The sequence below is a fragment of the Protopterus annectens genome, chromosome 3.part0 (assembly GCF_019279795.1).
Source record: "Protopterus annectens isolate FY-2018-M chromosome 3.part0, PAN1.0, whole genome shotgun sequence".
Classification (NCBI taxonomy): Eukaryota; Metazoa; Chordata; order Ceratodontiformes; family Protopteridae; genus Protopterus; species Protopterus annectens.
Window position 1 is genome coordinate 357,614,250 of NC_056731.1, and position 16,171 is coordinate 357,630,420.

Below are 16,171 nucleotides of genomic sequence, written 5' to 3' on the forward strand. Positions count from 1 at the left end.
GGCCCTTACATGCCTAGCCAAGTTTTGCCCTTGTTTCCATGATCAGCACCTCACCACTGACTGCATACTTAGGGTGTTTCTATTGACATGGTAGTTAGCTGGAACACTGCTCTTGCCAAAAGGGATGACAACACATTTTTTGCACTGAATTTAAGGCCGTAACTTTGGCACCAATCATTTGTTTGCGTAAGACCCTCTAGTAGGATGTTGACATTGTTTGTGGACTCTATGACCACTCCTAGTTTGCAGTCATCAGCAAACTTTGTAAGCCACAGACCTTTAGTATTTAGTCATACCACGGAGAAATTGATTCTGAACAGTAGAGGTCCCAGGACTGACCCTGTGGAACACCACTGGTTGCAGGTCTGCTGTTTATTTATTTTATTTATTTATTTTACATTTGTTTACTGGCAAAGTCTGACTGGACACAGGTCCTTTTTCAGCAGAGGCCCGGGGAGAAAAGCTCCACATATGACAATATTCGGAATAAGTTACAAACACTGACAAGTATTCAAATTCTGTTACAAACATTGACAAATTCATTGACAGTAGACATGTTGGTGAAAATCACTTTGGATGAAAATATATATCAGTAGTCAAGTTGGTGAACATGAGTTATGAGATGTTACAAATGAGTAATACATATATGATATAATTTTAGTATAACACAGTATACATAAAATTAGAATTTATGTACAGCTCATTAGAAATCTACAGCTGAAAATAAAAATTAGTTGGTTTGATTAAAAAGACATGAAGAGGTAGTAAAAAGAGGGGAAAGAAGAGAGGAGGAGGGAATGAGTTGGAAGAATGGTTGAGGAAGTGAGCGGTGACAAGAGATGAATAGTAAGTGTTGGTGGAGAAGAGTTTGCGAGAGAATAGCAGTGGTTTTAATACTTTATCCGAGGGTATCGCAGTTACAGAGCCGCAAATTCAGTAGGTGTGATTTTAGGGCTGTTTTGAAGGAGGTAAAGGAAGCTATGGTTAAGATATTTGGAGGAAGGCTGTTCCATTGTTTAGCAATAGTAATGCTGTAGAGGGATGCACCTGCAGAGTTACTGGCTTTAGATACTTGTAGTACAGGTTTGTGGTTGGATCTCAGGACTCTTGTTTTCGTGCATGGGTGTAGTATGTTTTGAAGGGAAGGGGTTTTGTCAGGGTAATACAGCAAGTTGTGGGCTAGTATGAGTTGATTATACAGTAGGAGCTAAGGGAGTTCAAGCCAGTTAAGCTGTTTGAGAGAAATGCAGCGGTGTGCTCTAAAAGGAGAATTAGTTGTGAACTTGGCTATTTTATTATAGCAAGCTTGCATCTTGGATAGGTCTGATTTTCTAATATTGGTGAGGATTGGGGAGGCATAGAGCAGGGTAGAGATGAGCTATAGTGGCTTTACTACTATCTGTTAGGAATTGTATTTTCTATATAGGAGACATAGCTTTTTATGTACATATGTATGTCAAATTTCATGTTGTCAATTTCTTCTCCCAGCAGTTTGGTGTGGTTAACTGGAGATATGACTGTATTGTTACAAGAGGTTATATTAAATGTTGGGCTATGTGTTGAGTACTGTGTGGGTGGAAAGATAAGGAGCTTAGTTTTGTTGGGATTTAATATGAACTGCTAGTCAGTAAGCCAGTTTTCTAAAGAGAGAAAGGAGGCTTGTGTTAGTTGTCGCAGTTCTTGGAGGGAGGAGGAGGAGGCACAGTTAAGTGTGGAGTCATCCTCATATTGGATGACCTCACCTCAGGCTTCATGCCCACTGAGTGGTGCACAGCTACAATTATCCCACTCCACAAGGGGGGATCCACCTTGGATCCCGGGAACTACCACTCCATCAGTCTGACGAGCCTGATCTACGAGGCCATGGAACTTATAAACTTATATGAGGGCGGTAGTACTATTGTGGGATAGCCTAAAATCATGTTTGTAGTAAGTAGATTATTAGAGTTAAGGTAGGTCAATGATTTGGGTATGGACGCACCTTTCAAGGATTTTGGAGAGGGGAGATAATATAGCTATTGGGCAGTAACTGGTAAGATATTGGCAACCTTCAAACACTGGACCCCACCCAGTTTGGGTTCGTGAAGCGCCAATCCTGTCTCCTGAACCTGACTGACTTCTTCAAATCAGTCTTCAGAGCTGTGGATGAGGGTAAGGCAGTCCACACAGCCTATGTGGACATCGCCAATGTCTTTGATACCCTCCCCAACTCTGGAATCATACATAAACTTACTAAGCTGGGCATTAATTCCCCATCACTCGATGGGTTGCCACCTGGCTTACTGACAGAACCCACACTGTAAAAGCAGATGACTCCAAATCCATCTCCAGACAAGGGAAGTACCTCAGGGTTCAGTCCTGGGACCGCTCTTGTTCGACATCTACTTCTCTGAAGTACAGGCCAACACTAAGGGACTCTGGCTAAGAAAGTTTGCAGATGACTGCAAACTGGGAGCCATTATTGAATCCCCAAATGATGTGGATACTCTACAAAAGGGCCTTACGGAAAAAGATGCCATGGGCTCAAGCTCAATGCCAAGAAATGTATAGTTATCCCCTTTGGGAAAAAACATGTACCCGTGAATTACCACATAGGTGACAGTACACTAAACACCGAAAGTGTGATAAGAGACTTAGGGACACAAGAAATCCTTCTATGTGGCACACCTCATCACTAAGGGCTTTTCATCCAGAAAAAGGAGGTCTTTGTCCCACTGTACTCATCCCTCATTAGACCCATTATATAATACAACACCACATTTGGTATGTACCGCTCAAGACATCTGCAACAACTGGAAAGGCCACAGAAATACCTCACTAAAAGGATCACAGGCCTAAAGCACATGCCCTATGCTGACCTCCTTAAAAAACTCCAGCTATATTCTGTCGCATATCGTTTACTCAGAGGCGATCTCTGCTTAACATACAAGGCCATGTCAAACCCAGAGCTGTTGGACATGCTACACTTAAAGAAATCCAAATCCCTCAGAACCACACGCTCCAGGGATCTAAACCTTGTCATCACAATAAACAAAATATGCTGCAGAGATATGTTCCTGACCCTGAGACTCCCCAGACTCTGGAATAGACTGTCCATATATGTCAAGCAGAGCGCCTCCTTGGCCCTCTTCAAAAGGAACCTTGACGATTGGATGGGAGAAAGGAAATTCACCCCAGGGACAGGGGACCAGGGAAGTAAATAGTGTTTGAAGAAATAGCCAGGGAATTGTTATGGCTAGGCTTGTATAGGCCCTAGGGCTGATAGCCAAGTACCAACCTATGACTGACGCCTGTAGTATGGCTGTATCATTTTTGCTGGTAACTAAGAAAATCAACGGAGGTCCAAGGATGAAACCTTGTGGGACTCCTACTGAGACTGGTAGTAGAGGTGAGAGTTCTAGTTGCCATCGGACAGCCTGTTGTCAGTTAAGTAGCTCCTGAACCAGGAGATAGTGGGGTAGCTAAGATTTAGTTCTGAAGGAGTGTTGATTAGTTTGTCATGATTGGCCATGTCAAATGTTTGGAAAGATCAACAAAGATAGCTGAGACAGATTTTCCACTGTTTCTATGGTTGTTTACTGTTTGGATGAAAGACATGAGGGGGGTAGTACTATTGTAGGACGGTCGAAAATCATGTTGTTTGTAGTAAGCAGATTATTAGAGTTAAGGTGGGTCATGCTTTGGGTATGGCCAGTTTGACCAGGCTCTGTCTCTGTTTTGTAGTCTCTTCAGTTAACCACAGGGCATAGTTGGCTAACTTGGCTTTAAATTTGATGGTTCTGGTGGGTGCATGACAGTTTAGAATTTCAAGGAAGATGGAATTAAAGTATGAAACAGCCTCATCTAGGTGTAAAATTCTTTGAAGGGGAGCCAGCTGCATCTTTTCAGTGCTGTTATAAAGTTACTGTAGTTGAAAAACTTTTTGTTGCGAATTTCGCAATATATGGTGGGTTTGTCTACACTGGCTCGATGTCTGATTAGGAAGGTTGGTGAGTGATCGATTAGGCTATCTGATAAGTAACCTGAGTGACTAATTTAACATCCAGTCAAGGACTGACTGCCTCTTAGATTTTTTTATCAACTCTGGTTGCAAACTAAATTAGTTGGGTATAACCATGAAGATTAATAAACTTAGTGGGGTTACTGGAGTTACAAGTTAACCAGTCAATATTAAAATCACCAATTATAATACTTTCTCGGGGGAGAGAGTTAGAGGCCCTATGCAATAGATTTTCTAAGGAGTCTATGTTGTCACCTGGTGGAATGTAGCAGCAAATTATGTTGATGTTTTTTTTTTGTCATTAATGTGTAGTTTGGAGAGCACAATTTCTGCTGTTCCTAGTGTAGGTAGAGGCCGATCCTGATTTTCTATATTTAAGTGTTTTTTAAATAAGATAGCAATGCCACCACCTTTTTTAAATATTTGATCTTTATGCAAGAGTTTACAGCCGGGGGAAATTATTTCGTTGTTTGATGTGTCAGGTTTTAGCCAGGTTTCTGTGAGCTGACTATGTCGGGTGAATACAGAGAAAGAGTAGCATGTAGGTCTGGGACTTTGTTTTTAACACTTCTAATATTAATGTTTAGTATTAGGAGGTCATTGTTTTTTATTTTTTGTAGTTGGGGAGAGGTGTATCCTGTATTTAGTGTGGATTGTCAGCTTGGGTGGGCCAGGATTAGGGTGTATGTCTCCACAGAGTGCTAGTTTAGAGGTAGTTTGTACTATCAGGTTAATCAGTCTAATGAACAATAAGTGGTGTTTTATGGATGGTTTATTACACTTGTGTATAGGCAGTGGGGTAATGAGATATGTATGTTGAGATGTGTTTGGAAGATAGAGGAGAATATGTGTAGGTATACTGGTGAAGATGTAGTAGGAATAATGTTGGTAGTGGTGTGATGAGGTAGTATTGGAGGTGTAGTGTGGAAGTACGAGGTAATGTGTGTGAGTAGAGTAAGGGTTACAATAATGGTTGTGTGGATAAGGTACATGTTGAGGTTGCTGCTAGTGTTGACTAGAGGTGTGTGTATGTAATGTGAAATTACATGACATGTTAGTAGTGATCTAGGTAAGTGGTTGCAAGATGGGTTTATTAACTAGGTTGGTAGGGTGGAAGTGTAGAAGGGATATATTGTATGCTGTGGTAGGTAAAGTTGTATTGTTAGCCAAAAAGGAGGGAAAAAGTGAAATGCTATGGTATTCTGGAGTGGAGTAGTTAATTGGGAGTGAGAAAGAAATGGAAAATTAGGTGTGTGTTGTGATTTGGCAATATGAGCTGGTGGGCGTGGTCTGTAAATATAAATGTAATGAAGGTGGGGTGTGTGGGAATGGCGGTATGGTAGGGGAGCGAAGTGAGCCGGAGCAAAGTGAGGGCGAATAGACTGGGTTTCCACCTGGCCTCAGTGAGCTGTAGCAAAGAAAGAAGAAAAAACAACAACAAAGGTTTGCACCTGGCCTCAGTGAGTTGCAGCAAAGAAAAAGAAAAACCAACAACAATATAAAAAAAAAAAACAACCTATGAGCACAGGACCGCAGCAGGTTAGTATCAGTGTTTAGTCTTAAATAATGTACAGACCTGCATGTTTATTAAATTATGCCCCAATAATTAAATTGTATGGAGGGAGTTCTGCTTGACTAAGGGGGCTGAGGGAGAGAGGATGATGGAGGGGAGAGAGATTCTAGTATTAAGACAGTTTGTTTGACTAATTTCAAGGAGAGCTGAGTCAGAGTTCTTGTTGGAGGTGGATTCCCCTATTTTGACATTATGGGTTTTGTCAGTGAGCCAGTTAATGACTCACCTAACAATATAAGGGTTGATATTTAGCTGGGTAAGTTGACAATAAGGCTTGAGTAGGGAATAGTGTTAAAAGCCTTAGCCAAGTTCAGGTAGGCTGCAAACAGTTTTTCCCTCGTCTAGGGCTCTGGTGACTGCCTTGATGAAGTCCACCAGGTTTAACAGGCATAATCTCCTTTTGACAAATCCAGACTGAGTAGGGTCAAGTGTTTGGAGATTATCTATATCTTTGTTGATAAGGTCCATGAGGATTCACTCCATGGCCTTCCTGATAAGGCTAGTCAGGCAAATAAGTCTATAGTTCCCAGGGTCAGTGGAAGCAACACCTTTGTGGAAGGGGATAACGGTAACAGCTTTCCATTGAGTTGGGATGAAGCTAGTGATTAGACTGGGACTGAAAACAGTACCCAATGGCGTTGCAGCCCATGTAAGATGCAGCCTGTGATGTTATCAGATCCCACAGACACTGTGGTTTTGGCCTTAGAGGCCATTTACAACCTGCTCTCTAGAGATACAAGGTAGAGGACAGGTGGAAGGAATGTCACGGGGTATGTGTGGTGGTGACTAGGGAGTGAAGTTTTCACAGAACCTGTCAGCTAGCAGGTTTGCTATGTCCACAGGCTCAGTGTATGTGGTATCATTAACTACCACTTTGGCGCAAATCTGGGTCTTAACTTTTAGGCTACAGATGTAACTAAAGAATGACTTATGGTTGTCTTTAGTTGAAGACACTTATCTGGATTTGTAGTTTGCTTTGGAGGACTTCAGAAGAAGTCTTATTTGCTTGTTTAAGCTGAGGAGAGAGTGTTTACAGTTTAGGGCATGCTCCTTTTTACTTTTGGGCAACAATTTCTTCCTCTTATTGTAAGGCCTGTTAATGTCAGTTGCCCAACAGGCAGGTTTTCTCTTCCTTGAAGTGCTCATTTTGGTCCTATCAGGTGCGGACATGTCAATGCAGTTATACAGGTGTTTGCAAAAAGCACTGGTGTAGGACTCGGCATAGTTGCCAGTTCCATCTGAGGGGAGAGGTGTAGTGAAGCTATTTATACCATCCCTTAGAAGGATATAATCTGTTTTGAAAAAGTTTTTTAGTTTAGTTGCTGCTAGTGGGAGTCCAGTGTGACAGTTACTTTGAATGACATTGATTTGTGGTCAGCTCTACAATGGGAAGACCTCACTATGGAGGTGCTATAATGGTCCCCCATATTTGTAAGCACCAGATCCAAGATGTTGGCGTCCCAAGCTGGGGTGTCCAAAAGCTGGTACAGAAATTGTAGTTAATGAAATCGAGGAACCTTTGGGCAAGTGAATTTGAGCATAAGTAATTTACCCAGTCAATGGATGAGTAATTAAAATCACCCAGAACCATGGTGTTCAGATATATCTTGATGGATTCCAGTAGATTCAAGTTGGCAGAGTGAGTGTCTTGGTTCATGGAGGGGGTCCTGTAGCTGTCAATGACTTAAAAAGGTAGGTGTCCTACCAACAGTTAATTGCACCTGAAATGTCTCCAGGGAATCACACTGTTTAATCAATCTGGAGGTATATATATTTTTAATGAATATTGATACACTGCCTCCTTTAGTGTTCACACCTTCTGTTTGTGGTCTGAACGTGTGATAGGGGTGCTCGTCACAGCCTTGAACCAGGTCTCTGTGACTGAACAGATGTCAGTGTCTTCCAAGGTGAAGACCGCTTCCAGTAAGTGCAGTTTCAAACTAAGACTCCTAGCATTTAGCAGCATAACCTTGAGGTTGTTTTTTGATGAAATCTTTATGCCGGGAATTTTATCCCTGTGACATTGCCTAAAAAGGCACTATGAGGGTAAGCAAGAGCCTTTTCCAGTAGCTGAAATCCCAGGGGGTGATGGATGAAAACCATCTCTGGCAAAGCACTGAAGTCTAGCAATCAGGTCATACCAGGCTAACAGAAACTGGATCCCCTTAGAACAACACCAGAAACTAAGTCATTTATTGAAGTCAATGATTTTATTGTGGTGTCATCTTAGGGATATTTATTATTCCATAAATAACCCTAATGTTATACTTTGTAAGTTGTATATTGCACATATCATTTTACTATACATATCTGAGCTGCTTTTTATTATTGTTCAGCACTGTACTCAATGCATAAACATATGTACATACATGCATACTGCCCTGCACTGTAATTTGAGATGAAATCTATTGTTCTCTCTGCAACACAGTATCTGCATTCTACAGCTACCAAATTGGTGGTTCCAAGGACATTTATGAGCAGACTCTTTTATTCCATTTATTTATTTTTTATCTACCAGGGTAGTGTACTCATCTCAAAGGACACTATTTCAGGCCTGGTCAGTGTTTCAAAACTAACTGCAAACAATTACAATATTAGTAATTAATCCGAAAAGCCAATATACAGTACAATGAGTAGAGAAGAATTTATCAAACCATTTACAGTAAAGATATAATGCCTCGAAAAATGCTGCATAATTTGCTCATCTGATTAACAAATGTTGGTTAAATAAATACATGCATAGTATGCCTCTCACAGATGCCCTGCACATATTTTACTAGTCTTGACACATGTGGCATGCTGAAGAAATCTAATTTTTTATTTATTTTTTTGCTTTTTGGACCAACATAAAGATTACTATAAAGTAATATCATAAAAACAACAGTTAATATCTATTTACCCACACTAGACAGAGGTCAAATATTAATGCAGTTGTGTGTGCTATTGTGTAAGCTTTAGAATGAAATATTTAAAATCTTGTACATAGCATGGTTTTAGAATTACTAATGCAAATATGAACAAACAATATTTGACACCTAGAGGCATCAGTAGGAGTTAACTGTAAATGCACCTGGAGGCATCACTCGAAAGAAATTTACTGCATCAATGAGGCCAGCAAATTAATTAAAAAAAATTTCCTTAAGTGATGTGGGTGGTAGGCTGAAAATGGAGGAAATGCAAACTGTCATCTGAAGAAGAATACTTTGACAGATAAAAATAAAAGATTCAGAAAAAAGATGCAGAAAAGAATGTGACAACATTTGAAGTTTCAGATAAGTCAGAGAGTAAGAGTGTGGTTAAATTTCATACCACATACATTTCCATACCTCATCAACTCCTAAAGTTTAAAATTTTCAGTAGGGTCTCTTTTATAGCTACTGCACACAGATCCCTTATAAAACATACACCTAATACAAACTCACGACCAAAATCTATAACAGGAAAATATATACATATGGATAAGAAACTGGTGCCACAACTATTTGGAAGAATGCCCCAGTTAAAGTATTAACACCAAAATACAATGGGATGGTGACTTTGCTGTGAAGATATAAAAAGAGAATTGAATGTTGGGCTGTAATTAAACCTCTAATGCAACAAAACATTACAATCAATCAGCAACTCCCTGCCAGAATGAAAATCTCTTTCACCTGATATTTAAAGGCAATTTCAACTCCCTTGAATAAAATGACTTACATCACAACACTAGAATGCCAGATGTTGCCGAATCTTTTTCCTCACTTATGCAGTCAGAATTTGACTCATGAAAATCTATCACAACCTCCACCTAATCAAGAGTATCTATGATTTCTGTAAAGGAAAAGTATTATTTAAATACTGTCTTTCTTTGATTTTTAAAATTCTGACAGTTATTATTTTTATTTATGGTAGTGCTGTAATGTGTGAATTTCTCCAGATTTAAAACAGTGCCTATTGATACAAATTCTTATCATTAGATGTTTACAGCTGACAGTGGATTTGGAACATGAGCCCTTTCATTAACTAACTCTGAAATAAATATTCATATAGAAGTATGTGTTCAAAATATATTCCCTTCCTTTGCAGCAGTAAAATTGATTTTGTATGCCTAATTATAGTTGTTTTTCACATCACAGAACTAACAGTAAGGATGAAGATTTATTTTGAGGGTACTTGCGTATTATCGCAACCACTTTCCAAACCGATAATACCTAAGTAGCCTTACTTATTCTTGCAGTGTTGGGCCAAAACATTAACGACTTAAACATTCTGCATCCTAAACTGTGGAGTACTGACGCATTCAAACAATAATACATCATCCACAATTAAGCTCTTACAGTGTATACAGTCTGGTTAAGATAAGGCAAAACATCCTGCCATTCTGTGGTTGCTGACACAGTAAAAAAGGTCAGAGCATCCATTATTTTTTGTATACTGTAGTTGTGAAAAGAACAGTACTGCCCTTAACTATTGTACATGATCAGAAAGGGATACATTTTTTTATTTTCTTCTTCTAAAAAATTTCCAGATCCTTTTACTGTTTGGGTAAGTGAACGCTAAAAAAATGACCGTAGCTCTGGTGTGTCTTTTTAACCTTGATTCTGGTGTTTAGTTATTTTTACTCTGTGAAGCAGCTGGCAAACACCTGACAAGGTTTGTTAGAAAAATGAAAGAACAACTTAAAGTGGGTTATTCTGTATTGTACTGTCCCACTCCTCTGTCTGGAAAAGAAATGGTAAAAAACATTGGTACTTGCTTATTTTCGAATTGTTTGGAAAGTGGTTGCAAGAATACGTAAGTACCAATTTGAGTTTATTAGGTTTACTTTTTCCTCTTAACAAATTTAGAATTCTATAAAACTAAGGCCTTTTCAGTCAGTTTAACTCTATTCTGCATGAGATCCCACCCACTACGCAGCACTACCAATTAGGTATTCTCGTTTTTTTTCCTGTCTCTGGCTTCGAGGTTACCACAGCAATGCTGTGTCACGGCTAAGAGGTAGACGCACTTTAGTTTCCTTTACATCTGAAAGCAAATGAGCTGAATAATCAGGATTTCCCACTGGATACTCAACATTGCAAAGCTGTAGAAATTAAGAGGACAGGGCAGAGCATAAAATCCACACCCAGAGAATGAACTGTTTATTTTCCCTTTACTACCGAAAAGAGCTACAGTTAGTGAGTGTAGAAAAAATAATAAATAAAAGAGAACTAGTCCAAGTAGCTGCAGCAGCAGTCACATAGACCTGCCATTTCCTTTGCCCTCACTAGCTGCATCTTTGGAAAAGCTTTGATTAGGAAGCAGAAAAAGAGCTGAATATCTTCAGAAGCAGTTACAAGGACTTGTGTGTGTGTGTGTGTGTGTGTGTGTGTGTGTGTGTGTGTGTGTGTGTCTGTGTGTATCAGAGAGAAATGAAATGGTGTGAACTAAGTGCAACATTACACTGGTTATTATTTATATATAAAACTGTATTCTTCTCTAACACAAGTGTAAGTTACACATTCTTGAATCTAGATATTACCTCCTTACAAATGTGCAGCGCCAAATTATACAGTTTGTGGTTCGAAATATGTGTTGTTTTTTTTTTCATTTTATTTTGTTGATTAGGATGGTCCAATGAATTTTCTTGTATCTTAAAACCCCTGCCATGACACCACAAAAGACTGAACCCACAATGCCTCACTACATAAATTAATGTATAGGCTAGCATATTTTCATACTAACTGCATCAGTAAGTTTCTTGCTTGGAAGAAAGATTATTTGTCAACTACACTTTGCAGGTAGAACATCTTACATTAAAAATTAACACGTGAAAATACAGTAGTGAAACCACAGTGTGAGATGCTGCTCTTCTAAAGAAATAAGCTGTGTTTGATTGCCCACAATGCTTTGCAAATGCATGTAAATCACTGCCAATTCTAACCATGATGTCATTTTGTGGGTGTGGGAACAGTGAAAATGAGTAAACAATGAAACTAAAAAAAAAAAATCAGCACACTATAAAGTTAATTTTTTGCAACATCAGGAGTAAAAGTGGAACTGAAATTGTAAAACAATGATACTTCAGAATGAGAGACAGATAAACCTAGTATTATTTGTTCACAATCAGACCCATGAGCTGTCCATAGTTAAAGTGAATAGTGTCCATCTGAGGAAGACAGAGAGGGTACATTCAAGATGACTTATAATGCTTTCCACTGTGTATCTGGCAGCATTGTCCAAAAATACATTACTGTTGCTGTTACTTATATATTTTGTCATTCATTTCATTAGAATAAAGCATGAGAGGCGTTTACAGTCAAAGTGGTTGAAAATGCCTCTGTATCTGAGTGCGTGTGTGTGCGTGTCTACATTAAATGCTTGTGTAAGTTATAACTTAGATGTAAAATCAAAAATATAAACAATATGCATATAGTAATAGCAAAACAAATACAAAGCAATTTAACAAATACCCCATGTTCTAAGAACAATAATGTCCTCCAGGGTGTTGGGTGTTAGAGAGAGATTAAGAACTTTCCAGTGGTAAGGAGACCCTCTGTCGCTGGTGTCAGCCTCAGCTCCCACCCTACAGACCATTACTGTAATCATAAATATTATTATTAATACAGAATTATATGGTTCTTATGTATTGCAATATCTTACTGGAAAATACTTAGCGGAATTAAACACATTCTCTGTGAATGACCATTTCTTGTTACTATTGGTTTCTTGGTATGAAGTTGTTTGCTTTTTACGCACAGTACTTATGATAGTAAACTGCACAGCTGCTGTCTGAAAGTTTGTCTTAATATGGTTTTAAGCATATTTAGTTATATAAACATATATACATATATACAGGTATGTAAATATACAATATTGAATGCTCAGCTATTTTCCTAAATTAACAAATAAATTAAGCATTCATAACACTAAAATCAGAACAAAAAACTTTTATAATGAGATGTATGTGTAATTACCTAGCTATAACAAGCTTGCTATCATAAGGTGCTTCCAAATAAACTTTGCTTTTATTAACAAAGCACATCTTGCCACACAGATAGTACCCAGAAATATCATTCCTAACATGATTCCAAATAAAAGATCATTAAAAATAAACAATGCAAGTCCCACTATTCCGTTTTATGACAAACTCAGATTATTTCAGTTGCTGTGATAAAGTAAATCCATTCATTATACAACACCCCCCAGGCACTTTCAGCCATTAATATAGAAGCAAAATCAGTTTTGTGCATACAATTATTACAACACTAGTGAACGCAAAAATGCAGCCCATGTACCTTTGGTACCTGTCAAAAAGTATAAGAATAAAAATAAAGACATAACGCAAATCAAAACAGATGAACTACTGCTTCTGAATAACAGGTGTGTACACTGTCCCACTCAGGCAGCAGTTACCAATAACTGCATTGGAAACCTACTATCTGTTTTGAAATCTCTAACTCACTTCGTACTACCAAACAAACACCGGCCATAACTAAACTGTATATCTAGCTGACAAACAGCTTTCAGACCTGTAAGATGCTTCATAAAGACACACAAATAATAGCCAGAAGTGAAGCACACCTCTCATTAAACAACAGAGTTAAGATACATTGCACTGAAATAGCTTTTTTTTTGAAAATGGAAACATTAAATATATCAGGTGTCATATATCAGGTCTCTTATCATAACTTCAGGTTACGTGTTCACAGAATGGATTTCAAGAAATTCACCCCTAAAGGTTCATGATCAAGACAAATTTCTTGGAAACTATTTTTTGAATACACATGATTATGATCAGTGACAGGATTGTAATTGTCTTTGTTATGCAAGTCATGTGATATACTTGGCTGAGGATAGATGCCAATGGGCTATTTCAGTTTCAGTGCAGGATTTTTTCCACTGATATAGTATGACTATTCTAGTATGGGCAGACCTAAGTGTGGATATATTTGCTGTGAGCTTGTGTTTTTCAGCAGGCATCTCCACATGGGAGTTTTCCTTTTGAGAATGTTTGGGGGTTGGATACAGCCCAGTTTTCATACAGTGCTTCTATCAACAAGATGATATTCGAAAGAAAGAGTTGGCAGTCAACTTATGAAAACCTGGGGTACCCAAATTTGTGATGCAGTGGCAGTACGTGAGGACCTTGGTAATTGGGAAATACAGAGCTGTTAGCAGGAAATAAGTTTGAGTATTTGCTCCTCATTAATATTTTTACTGTATGCCAGAATTGCATGCAGTGGAGTAAAATTGCTTAGAGTGATTACCAAAGCTTCAGACACGCGTGTTACACTAAAACTATTAACTGTGCATTTCCAAACCACTAACCTACCAATCTATTATAATAGGACCTTTAACAGCAGTTGCTATGTACTTTATTTTGGAACTTATTTATTGAATGCAAGAAAGCATACTTCTTGTATCTCACAACATCAAACAATTACAGAAACTAATTCAATAATAGTTTTCTAAAACATGTCATTTTAAATCTTTCTAAACTTTCTCTACATTCCAGCTAAAACCAATTGAATTTACACATTGCCTTTCTTTTTCCAAAACAAAAATTACATTGGAAAAATGGGAATTGTGGGAACAATATAAGCAAAAGAGGAACAAGGCTTAAAAGAATGCAGGATGTGAATGAGCTATGTAATGTTTGACTAACAAAGACTGGATAGATTATTAGTAATGTATGTTTGCGACTACAACTGCAACATGGTTTGCAATGTATAATTTTTGCAACAAGAATTTTGTCAGGATGGTTTGTTTTCTTTTATATAAATGTAAGATTGCTTATGTCATATTTGAGAATTTAATAAAGATATTTCTTGTTTTAAAAAAAAACTTTCCATATAATCTACCATTTCTTTTATAATTTCATTTTGTTTATATACATTCTAAGCTTTCTTGTGTACAGGTTCTCCTCTTATACCTGCTACCTTTCTAATACACTTTTCCAAAAGGGGAAATACTTTTTTCCTTCCAATCAAATAAATTATTTCCATAAACAGCAAAAATTAAACTGTTTTTTTTCTCTTTTCTTCATATATCTTTCATTCTTTAAGCATTCTCTCTTTTCCAACACTGTGCAAATCCCTTACTCCTAACATTTTTCTTTCTAGCTTCATATATTTTTCCTTAAAACTTATGACACATAAAAGGGTTTACTGTCAGATGATCAGATCATAGTTGTGCTGTTTCGTGAAAGTTAATCTGTCTATAAATTTGCGCTTAAACTTCATTACCCCCTACCATGTGAGAGAATGATGACTTTCAAGATGGCTGCACACTGATCAATAGCTTAACTTCAGCTCTTCCAGTGTGAAAAAAATAAAATGAGAAATAAGGGCTAGTAATTCTGCCAGTTTTAGTAAAATTCAGTTACTGGCTACTAAGTACGCTGCCTGGATGCTAGCAAGGAAGAAACTTAAGAGAGCCTGAAAGAAAATAAACTAGAAAAGGTGAAGAGAAAACACTGACCAGAAAGACTCCTATTCAGCAAACAGCAGTTCAAGCTGCACCTCTGGTGCAAGATGTGGCTTCCAGTAATTTAGAGGAAAAAAATAATCAAATATGCTCAGAGCTTATTAAAATAAGGGGTATATAAACTCAAATAAAAGTCTGGAAAACACGGAAGAAACTTTAAACAGCTACTCAGATGTACTGATGTTGTTGTTGTTATCTTTTGGCTTTTCCCGGTTAGGGGTAGCCACAGCAGAACTCCGGCCACTAATGAAAAAAATCAGAGGTTGAAATGAAGAATACACTGGCTGAGAATAAGACTGCTCAAGAAGAACCATTTCACAAAATGGTAAAGTTAGAGGACAGAATATGCAGAGAAACCATGAAATTTTCTCCTGTACCAGAGAAAGTGAAAGTAACAGATTGTATTAATTTTATGAAAGCACATATGAGCAACTGGAATGGTATTCCATAGCATTATTTGTTAATTTAGAGTGTACATTGTGTGTATGCTGTAAACTTGGCCATGAGAAAGCAGCCAAGACCTGTATTACTAAAGATCCACTCATACCAACAGGAAGAGTTGATCCTGATAAAACGGTGGCAGAAGGGCAAAGTATTGTAAAATGATTATTCACTGTAAATGATGCAGACAAGAAGCAAATTTATCCCAGGAATCAGAGAATGTCAAGAGGCAGGTGTGAGATTCAAGCTACTGTATCCAGAATATTTTTTTCCTGGAAGATCAACATCATTTTTGGATGCAGTACAGGTTAAGTAGAAAATACAAAAGTTTGCCAAACAAAATGTGAGCAATAACAAAGAAGGGTTTCTCATTCTTCTGATAATAAAGCTCATAGAGAGACTTTGCCAGTGAAAGATTTTCCAACATTGACAAGGAAAATGCTTAAGAGACAGAAAAGGCACAGTAGTTGACTAGAAGAAATGAGTATACCTTGGACTTGAACCACAATCTGGGGTTGGGAGATGGAGATAAAGAGGAAGAAGACCAGCAACACTACAATTAGTGAATAAATGTGAGACTCTCAAACATCAGTCAGATTTGTGAAGCATTACTTTACAAGAAAAAGTAGCTGAGAAAGATTGGACTTTTGTTGACTTTGTTAAATTTGTGGTGGAAATGAAAGGCATATACCCCAGTTCATGTCATTAGT